General features: G+C 35.0%; 1 long non-coding RNA gene and 1 pseudogene across 1 annotated transcript; one reads left to right on the top strand and one right to left on the bottom strand.

Annotated features, from left to right (window-relative positions):
- LOC109228160 lies at positions 560-4,803 on the top strand (annotated as a pseudogene).
- On the bottom strand, positions 6,991-8,579 carry LOC109226551. Its single transcript, XR_002068076.1, has 2 exons — positions 8,186-8,579; positions 6,991-7,260 (listed from the first exon to the last, which is right to left on the bottom strand). It is a non-coding gene; the product is annotated as an uncharacterized LOC109226551 (long non-coding RNA).

Below are 10,294 nucleotides of genomic sequence, written 5' to 3'. Positions count from 1 at the left end.
GTTGGTTAACTTGGTACTTCTAAGTACATGTGCATGTTGATTTTTTTAAATTCTTTGGAGCAACATAAATTTGCTTATGTATGACCTATATGTTACGAGTAGATGTGGAAGCGGCCACTAATATTAGCATTAGAGTAGACTGCATATATCACACCCCTCGATCTGAGTGTGGCTCTTTCTCGAACCCTGCGTTATCTCGAACCCTGCGTTAATGCCAGATTCTTTATGCACCGAATTGCCCCACTTTTATCTAACTTGCCCCCACAAGTAACTATTAGTATCTACCACCAATAAAAGCATGGAATAGTTCTGTTCATAATGGTGTACATGTTGAAGCCTGTGCATGTTGAAAGAATATCTTGCATTGAAAAAGAAAGAAAAGAAAAGAAAAGAAAATTATATATATACACACTCGGTTTATGCTATCTCTGAAATATTGTTTTCGATTAAAAAATCTTTTTCTTGGTTGTTTTATTCACAAAAGTTTTTTTCCACCTTTTTTGTTGGTTTCTACACAGGAATAAAGAAGGGCTAAAATTGAATTGTAGTATTTGGGAAGATGTTTAGGTTACTTGGGAAACCCAAGAAGGAACCAAATATTCTTACAACTCTTGAAAAATTAAATGAGGTACACATCATCGTGTAATTAATATTGCTGTTTTTGAAATTAATATGCCATTTAGTCGTTTATTCTAAGTTGTTAATTTGACATCTTTGTTTGGTTTATTTTTAATATGATTTGGGTATATAGGCTGTATATCACACTCTTTAGGCAGAGCGGACGTAGTGTTCTACCGACGGATTTAACTGAACCCATAACTTTCGACACGGAATAAAAATTTGTATGTAAAAATTCATTAATTGCAAAAACAGTAGATATAAACTCATAACTTTAAAAATATAATGGGTTCAATGCTAAAAAACTTAAAAGTTGAACCCATAAAATTTAAATTCTGGACCGGCCTATACTCTTAGGATGCAGTCCTTTTCCGGACCTGCATGAACGCGAAATATTCTGTGCACCAGGCTGCCTTATGATAATATTAAAGTAATGGTTGAAAATTTAGTCTGTTAAAGAAATCATCACTTCGAAGTGTAGAATTTGAACAGTTTCGATGAATTTGAAATCTTGAGAATTGTGATAGGGTGTAGAAATAGAAAAATGGCAAATATGTTGGAATATCCAATATGAAAGGATTGTCACATATATTGTGACTGAGAAAGTATTAAGCACTCTAATTTATACACATGAGAAATGTGAAAGGATCCTTGGCGTGACTGGTAAAGTTGTTGCCATGTGATCAGGAGATCACGGGTTCGAGCCGTGGAAACAGCCCTTTGCAGAAATGCAGGATAAGGCTGCGTACAATAGACTCTTGTGGTCCGGCCCTTCCTCGAACCTTGCGCATAGTGGAAGCTTAGTGCACTGGGCTGCCCTTTAGTACAACATGAGAAATATCTATTTCTCTCTAGAATTTAGCATTGCTTCTTGTTTGTTCTTCTCACTTTGAAGTTGAGGAATGAAGCTATTAGCTGATCTCTTTCTAAATCACAATATTATTGTTGTTGGTATCTTTTGAAGACCTTCCGTTGATCAGATATATTTGATTATCTCTTCAACACGCTCTCTCACGTGAAAGTTCATTTTTTATAATGGATGGTGGTGATACTCGAATTCAGAGCCTCTATCTGTTCTGATATCATGTTGAAGTGTGTGACCATCTCATCTAAAAGTTTAACCATCTCATATCTAAGCTTAAAACTTTTAGATGAGATGGTCACATACTTCAACAATCGATAACACAACGAAATGGTGCTCCGAATTTTCCTTATGTAGCTATTTTATTTGCTTGTTTAGGAAAATTTAAAAATATATGTGGATGTTTTTTCTAATTCTAAGACAATGCATGTAATTTGAAGTTTTCGTTTCTCTTGATTGTCTAGCATTTAGAGAATCTTGAGAAGAAGGAGAAAGTATAGAAGGTTTCTGTGGAGGTTGAAAAGGCCAAAGAATTTACAAAAGCTAAGAATAAAAGAGGTATGGTTGAGTTGTTTGCTTATACTCGTATTTTTATATGCCTTTAATATAGTTTGAATTGTTAATTATTGTGATTTATAGTAGTATTTTTGACGTAGTTTCCAAATATGCATATTTTATTTCAAAAAATTTAAAGAATCTATTTTTGAATTTACAGTCAAAATTAAAAAGTTCGACTCTTGAAATCCAAAATGTGTCACATAAATTGGGAATGAGGTTCTGGCGCAGCTATTTAATTTTCGAGAGGAATGATCTTACTGCATTTTTACTTACTTCAAATGTTTGTTTGTTCCTTGAAGTATTTAGCAATTTAGTACTGCAATAAGCATTCTTGCTTTGTCATCTCTTGAAATTCTTCGCCTTCTAGACGTATCCTAATACAAGTATTAGTGGCTGTTTTTACGGTTCGAACATATGATTTATAGGTCATAAAAAGACAACTTTAAGGCCGTCTTCTTCTGAACTGAAGAAAAGTTTTAATTATCGTTATTTTATTGTAGCGGCTATACAATGTTTGAAGAGGAAAAAGCTTTATGAGCAGGAAAGTGAAAGGCTTGGCAGTTCCCAACTTCGCATTCATGATCAGGTTGCTCGTTCGTTTATAACCTTTTTGTATGGTGCTACTTAAAAATTATATTGTCATAAATAAATTACATGTCAAATTTTCAATGTGCAGATGATAATATTAGAAAGTGCTAAAGCTACAACTGAAACTCTTGATGCTTTGAGAATCTCAGCAGCTACAATGAAAGCAATGCAAAAAGCATTGTAAGTGACAAAACTGACTTTATTTCCTTTTTATTGTTTGTTGCTTTCCTATACTTGATACATATAACATGTATCAAGTTGCCACAGATGCCTGCCTTGGAGCAACAGTAAAGTTATCTTCGTGTAACTTATAGATCATGGGTTCGGGCCGTGGAAGCAGGCACTAATGCTTGCATTAAGATAGGTTGTCTAAGGGTGTGGTCCTTCTCCGGATTCTATATGAACGCAAGATGCCTTGTGCACCGGGTTGCCCTTTTTTATACATATATGATATACCATGCATTAAGTTGCCACTAATGCGTGCCTTGAAGCAACAGTAAAGTATATGCGTGTAACCTATGGGTCACGAGTTCGAGCCGTGGAAGCAGCCGCTAATACTTGCGTTAGGGGATAGCCTATCCACATCACACTCCTTAAGGGGTGCGGTCCTTCTCCGAATTTAGTGTGAACGCGAGATGCCTTGTGCAACAGGCTGCCTTTTTTTATGCATATAACATGCATCAAGTTGCCACTAATGCTTGCATTGGAGCAACAATAAAGTTAACTTCGTGTAACATATAGGTCACGGGTTCAAGCCATGAAAGCAGCCACTAATGCTTGCGTTAGGGTAGGCTATCCATATCGTGCCCCTTAAAAGGTGTGGACGTGTGGTCCTTCTCCACACCCTGCGTGAACGCGAGATACCTTGTGCACCAGACTGCTATTTTTTGTACATATAACATGTATCAAGTTGCCACTAATGCTTGCCTTGGAGCAACAGTGAAGTTATCTTCGTGTAACCTATAGGTCTTGGGTTCGAGCCGTAAAAGTAGCCTGCAGTCCTTCTCCGAAACTCTGTGTAAACGCGAAATGCGTGCACTGGACTGCCCTTTTTTATACATATAACATGCATCAAGTTACCCTTAAGGCTTGCTTTGGAGCAACAATAAAGTTATCTTCATGTAACCTATAGGTCACGGTTTCGAGCTGTAGAAGCAGTCACTAATGGGTGTGATCCTTCTCCTGATCCTGTATGAACACGGGATGCTTTGTGCACTAAATTGCCCTTTTTTATACATATAACATGTTGAGTGCGATTGGTTAAGCTTTTTTGGAAGGTTATTTGCTCTTTTTTACTGTGGTAAGTATGTTAATAAACTTGTAGCGCCTAAAATACATCTGTTTTACAGGAAAATTGATGATGTGGACAAGACAATGGACGAAATAAATGAACAAACTGAGAATATAAAGCAAATACAGGAGGCTTTGACCACTCCTATTGGTTCAGCAGCTGACTTTGATGAGGTTTCATGCCTATCTCTGATTATATTATCCCCTCCGGTCTTTATTTGTATTCTTTGCAATAAAAAAAATAACTAGTCCTCAATCTCAAATAAGTTAGGGTTTGCTAGATGAATCAACGGACTATATCGCTCCATTTAAACCGATATTAGAAAATAAATATAAAAGTAAATATAAAAAGAATGTATCAATTATACAAGCCCAAATAAAGGAGGATTTAAATCTCATCTTTGTCGCTCCATTTAAGCTCATCGTTGCCGGTGATTTTGCTCAAATTTGCCGGTCCCAAGCCCGAATAAAGGAGGATTGCGGTAGGCTGACAGCTAGCATGAAATTAGCTAATTTATGATGAGTACTCTATTTGTATTCATTGATGGAATATTATATTCTGCGCTTCATTTAAACTTATCTTTGTCGCTCCATTTAAGTTTATCTTTATCTGTGATTTTGTTCAATTTACCGGTCCCAGACCTGAATAAAGGAGGAGAGTTGCGACAAGCTAACAGCTAGCGTAAAACTAATTAGTTTATCATGTTGTCCTTGTAGGATGAATTGGATGCATAACTTGAAGAATTGGAAGAGCAGTTGCTTCAACCAGCAACTGCAGCCCTTGCTGCGATGTCGCAGCAGGGAAGCAACCTACTCGCCCGATCCCTCAAAATCGCGCTGCTGAAGACGATGAACTTGCTGCTTTACAAGCACAGATGGCTCTTTGAGATCAGACCATGTATTATTGAATTAGCTGTGGTAAACTATAGCTTATCAGAGAGAATTTGGAGTTACTTTCTATGGTTTGGTTACTAATTGGTGAAATAGTGAGCAACATTATTTGGAAGTCTAAGAGAGATCACTACATAGGGTTGTACATAGGGTTGTTGCAGGAAATGGAGATTTGCAGTTGCAATTTGTGGTCCATGCTAATAAAAATATTTATGCTAACTTTATTTTTTAATTTTCCTAAGTGATGCTGTCAGAGGCAATTCAAGATTTGAAAGCGAGCCTCAAATTAATATACACTATAGTCAAAATATTTAACAATATTTAGTGAATTTCTTAGTACGTATATGTAAAATGGACAAAAATTACTCGGTCACGTGAACCATTAACTTATTAGCAAGGTCTGTCCCGTCCCTGGATGTAAGGGTGTTAAACGGGCCGGTCCGACCGGTAGAACCCGGAACCGGCCCGGACCGGTAAGGGGGGCTGGGCTGGGCTGGGTAGGGGAGTTGGGGTGGGTTTGGACGGTTTAAATTTTTGAAACGGGTTACCCAGCCCGGTAAAACCTGTTAGATGAACAGTGCCGTTAAACCGGTTAACCGGCCCGGCCCGGAACATGAATAAAACATGAATATACCGTGAATATACCATAAATATACCATGAATATACTATAAATATACCATGAATATACCATGAATATACCAATTATTGTATACTAATTAACATATATTAAAATTGTTGGAATTTAACATATAGTGTATATATTTAGGGTATAAAACTATAAATGCTCAAATCATAGAATATGATGGTAACGTATTATTTTTAAAATATGTTATATATGTGTTATTTTAAGATTTTAAGACAATTTGTGTTATTTTAAATTATTAGACGTATTTATGCTTAATGATTTAGTTTGTTAGATTAATTTGAAGTATTATTAATTTATTATGCATGAAAATTTAGTTTACTATTTATTTTTTTATTTAATTTTTAAATGCAAACTTTAATTTTGTAATTTTGAAATAAATATAGCACTTGCAATTTATAAGTGCTAATTTTTTCCCATCTTCCTTGTATTCTTTATGTTAGTACTTTGTATTAGTACTATAACTTACAATATTTATACAAAATCCAAAAAAAAAATTTAAAATTATACTAAACCCGGCCCGGCCCGGCCCCCTCAACCCGTAACCCTTATGGTTTAATTTTTACCCGGATGAACCCGAACCCGTTAAACCCGTTAAGACCCAACCCGTAACCGGCCCGGACCGTAACCCGTACGGGTCCAAAAATACAGGCCCGGCCCGGCCCGGCCCACCCGTTAAACACCTTTACCTGGATGTTGTATCATTATATTTTGTGGTCCATGCTCATAAAAATTTTATGTTCACTTTTTATTTTATTTTTTTTAAGTTTTTTCTTTAATTTTCCTTAGTGATGCAATATCAGCTGAAGAGAATATTTATGTAGTGCCATGTTTGTTACCACAATCTGTTGTTTAATATCTTGTCTGGTGCATCTCTTAAAGGGCAATTTCCATCTTTAAATTCCTCGCATATTTTTTGAACTTAAACAAAAAGTTTTATTAAACTGAATCAGCAACCGATAAGTTTTCGATAAAATTAGGAGCGTAGTTCCAATAAAAAGAACTAATATCTGGACTCCCTTGCATTTTTATCTTTACATTCTATCAAATTCACAATGAAATTTAGAAAAAAATTTAAAACAAAAGAATCCAGTTCAATTTATTAAATTGTGAGAGATTCTGAATTTTCATATTTGAAAAAGATGAAAATCATTTTCCTTCGCCAAACTTTACTTTAAAAATCAAATTCCCCCCTCCGATTTTGAACAATACCGCATAGGTGGAGAGTTCAATTTTTAAAACAAAATTAAAGAGGGAAAATGATATTTAATTGTTTGAAAAAGATTTTGCTAGAAATCTCTGAAATAGGTGTCGATCATCATAATTTCCTGTATGAATACTACGTAACCTTGGTAGCATTTTTTGTAGGTAAAATATTAATTGGTTAGGCACTTGAGCTGCGCGAGTTGATGTGTCTCCAGCTATTGGAGTCAACCAAAATATACTTCATATAGTCGATTGTCACATGTTTGGTATTGAGACGTACTTATTATTGGTATGCAAAAAAAATATAAATACGAAATGTAAAGTAGAAGGAGATTTAAAGAATTTCTACGATTTAATCACTGAATGAAAGAAATAGGGAATTTCAACCTCTAAAAAAGAATACAAGAGTATGAAATTTTAAAACATGATCAATTCATGCCTACCATTATCAATCCCAAACAGAAGAAAATTTAAAAAAATAAAAAAAATAAAAAGAAAGAAAAGCCGCAATGGAGGCTGTACACATTGCTCAGTGAATAATGTAGGTAATGGCCAAAGCAACCAGCATTAGCACATAGGCTATACCTTGGTCAACTGCAACTCCTGCAAAAAGCAAATCAATAATACCACATTAAATAATATTACCAACCTAACTTAAAAAGAACAATTATATTATGATCACCAAAATGGTACATTTATCTCCTATTTGATGATTTATATATTTATCAGACACGGAGCTAGAGCCACAAATTGAAGTTTATAGGTTCCGGATTCTAGTCCTGGGTTCTAAAGTTAATCTTTATCCATACACCATGAATTTCTTAAGATAAATATAGAGTTTGGACCAAAGCTATTAGGTTCAGCAGAACCCGTATCCTGCATTCTACCTCTGCCCCTATATATATACACACACAAAAAAAATTGATTTTGCCCGCATAGTGTAATTTTGAGACTAAGGGGATTATATTCCTTTCTTACGTGCGGCTCCGCCACTGGCCACAGTAACCATCAAGAGATGCAGCAGGCATGGGCGAAGTTAGGTGGGCGAAAGGGGGGTTCAACGTGATAATTGGAGTTACTCCATTTTTAACCAGAAGTCTCAAGTTCAGAGCTAAAAACGGAAAACTTCTAGTACGGAGCACTTAGCCCCTTAATGTGCCTACTCGATGTGAATCTAAATTAGCCCGCCAATGAACTAACTTCGCATACTAGATGATTGAACCGAAAAAATATATATAGGTGTGTGTGTATGTTAAGAAGTGGTACTATTGCTGATATATCCTAGATCTATTTCTAGAGCCAAGAATTGTTCATACATTATCAAGTCTCAAATAGTTATGTTGCTCGGACTCTCCAAAAGCGCTGCGGCATCCTTGTCGGATCCTCCAAAAACGCCCTAAATTTGGAGGATCTGACACACACCCAACAACATTTTTGAAGAGTTAAAGTAACATAGTTACATACACATGTGTGTGTGTGGTGTGGGGGGGGGTGGTGGGGGGGGGGGTTGAAAAAGTTGAGGGCTTACCATCACTTGCAGGGGCAGGAGCAGGCTCAGGGACTTGAGCATTGATTGAAGGAATAGCCAATGCCAAAACCAAACCAAAAATAGCCATTAAACAGAGTCTCAAGACCTCCATTTTTCTTCTTTCTTGAGACCCTTTTTTTTTTCTCTACTCTTTTTCTATCTCTAAAAATGCTAAGCTATGATTTACACCCAAAAAAATGGTATTTAAGGAGGCAGAGATGAGGGAGTCCTCAATCCCTATTTGCCTTTTTTTGAAATTTGATTGTAAAGGATCTCCACTTAGTATCCACTCTGTCAAAACTAGATTTCTTCCCTGTTTGGTGAGGACTCAATAAAATTACCTGTTTTTAGCCGTTGATTAAGGGACACGTGTAAGGTTGATATTCACTGCACGTTATGAAAACAGATAGTACTGAGTTGTATAGTATAGAATAATTATGGACCTCTTCTAATAAATGAAAATTCCTTCCCCACTTGCCAGTTGCCAACATGAAAAACATGATTGCTTGTCTTATTATTTTTTCCATTTTCTTCATTGTTTCCTTAGTTTTTCAAATTTTAAAATGGAATTGGTCGTTGCTTTTTTGACGTTCATGTATCTAACCGTTGTTGGCTTGTTTGGTTACAGCAAATTGGGCACATCTCAAAAATTTGGAGTTGAATTCAACCTGTAGCACTCGCTTCGGCCTCCAAAATTGAAGAATACTTTGGTGTTGTAGCGATTCCCGAATGGGAATAGCCATGGAAATGAATTAAGAAAGCAAGAAAAGAAAACAAAGAAAAACAGGAAGATAAAATTGATTTTTCATTCAAGATAACTGAACAAAACAGGGAATACACGGTATTAAACAACTAGTAGCCTAACAAAATGGACACGTGTCGACTAACAAAAGTGGACACCTTTAGGTACTAAAATGGAAATAACAACGGGACTCAACTAACATAAAATAAACTAAGGACACCACATAATAAAAACAAAAATCTTCGGTTAAAAACCCCTAACTTAGCCCATATTCGTAACAGGTGTGATAATGAAATAACGTCTGTATTTTAAAAACCCATTTGGACATAAGAAATTCTTTTCTTTTTTTCAAAAAAACTTCTTTTTTTTTCGAAATCAGCGTTTGTTCATAAAATTCCAATTTTCACTTGAAGATGCATTTTCGAAAATTTGAAAAACTCCAAAAAGTAATTTTCAATATTTTCACTTAACTCACTCAAAGAACTTCAAAAACAACCCAAAATTCTATTCATGTCCAAACACAACTCTATTTCAAATACCATTTTTTCACTTGAAAATTTTTTTCACCCTTTTTTTATTACAATTCTTATGTCCAAACGCTCACTAAATGTGATTCGAATTAGACGAGTCAATAAATACACTAGAATACTAGATGGTTAAACCAGAAAGAAAATTACAACTGAAAAATTAACAAGACAACGATGCATAGTACATAACTAAGAATCAATAAAATGAATTGAGAAACATGAAGTCTCAAATAGACAAAGTTACCCGATATTTGTACTAGTAAAAAATACTATAATAGATATCCCATAAAATTTGTCAGGTGTATACAAGGTGGCCCAAGCTCCACAGCTTGTGATCCAAGTCTCAATACAAGCCAAAAAACCGTTAACTCCTCAATTAGAGGCGACAACACGTGCAGCTGGATTCTAAATGAACAGGGGTTTAGAATCTAGGGGACTTTACATAACTGTCACAGTTTAAAAGAAATATTACAAATTTTTAGCATTAAATTCAATATTACAGATATGGCAGAAAAATATTTATATTTGTAGCACACAGTTCCATTAAAATAGAAATATTAACTATTAATCCCTAAACATAAGAAATTTGAATGGAAAGTTAATAATTATTTGTACAAAAATCATGTCTTTTTCTCTCTCTTTATCTATTAGCTTTCCTTCTTTTTCTTCATCTTCTTAGTTTTGTTTTCTACTGAAGCCAATATATTCTTTAAATTTGTTCCATTCATTTTATTTTTAGTTATCTTTCTTAAGTTTTTCTCTTACTTCTTTCTTCCTTTCTTAATATAAAGCTCTTATTTCGATAATAATATACGTTAATATATACAATACATATATATA

Source organism: Nicotiana attenuata, chromosome 6 (assembly GCF_001879085.1).
Source record: "Nicotiana attenuata strain UT chromosome 6, NIATTr2, whole genome shotgun sequence".
Classification (NCBI taxonomy): domain Eukaryota; kingdom Viridiplantae; phylum Streptophyta; class Magnoliopsida; order Solanales; family Solanaceae; genus Nicotiana; species Nicotiana attenuata.
This window is presented reverse-complemented; position numbering and strand designations above follow the sequence as displayed.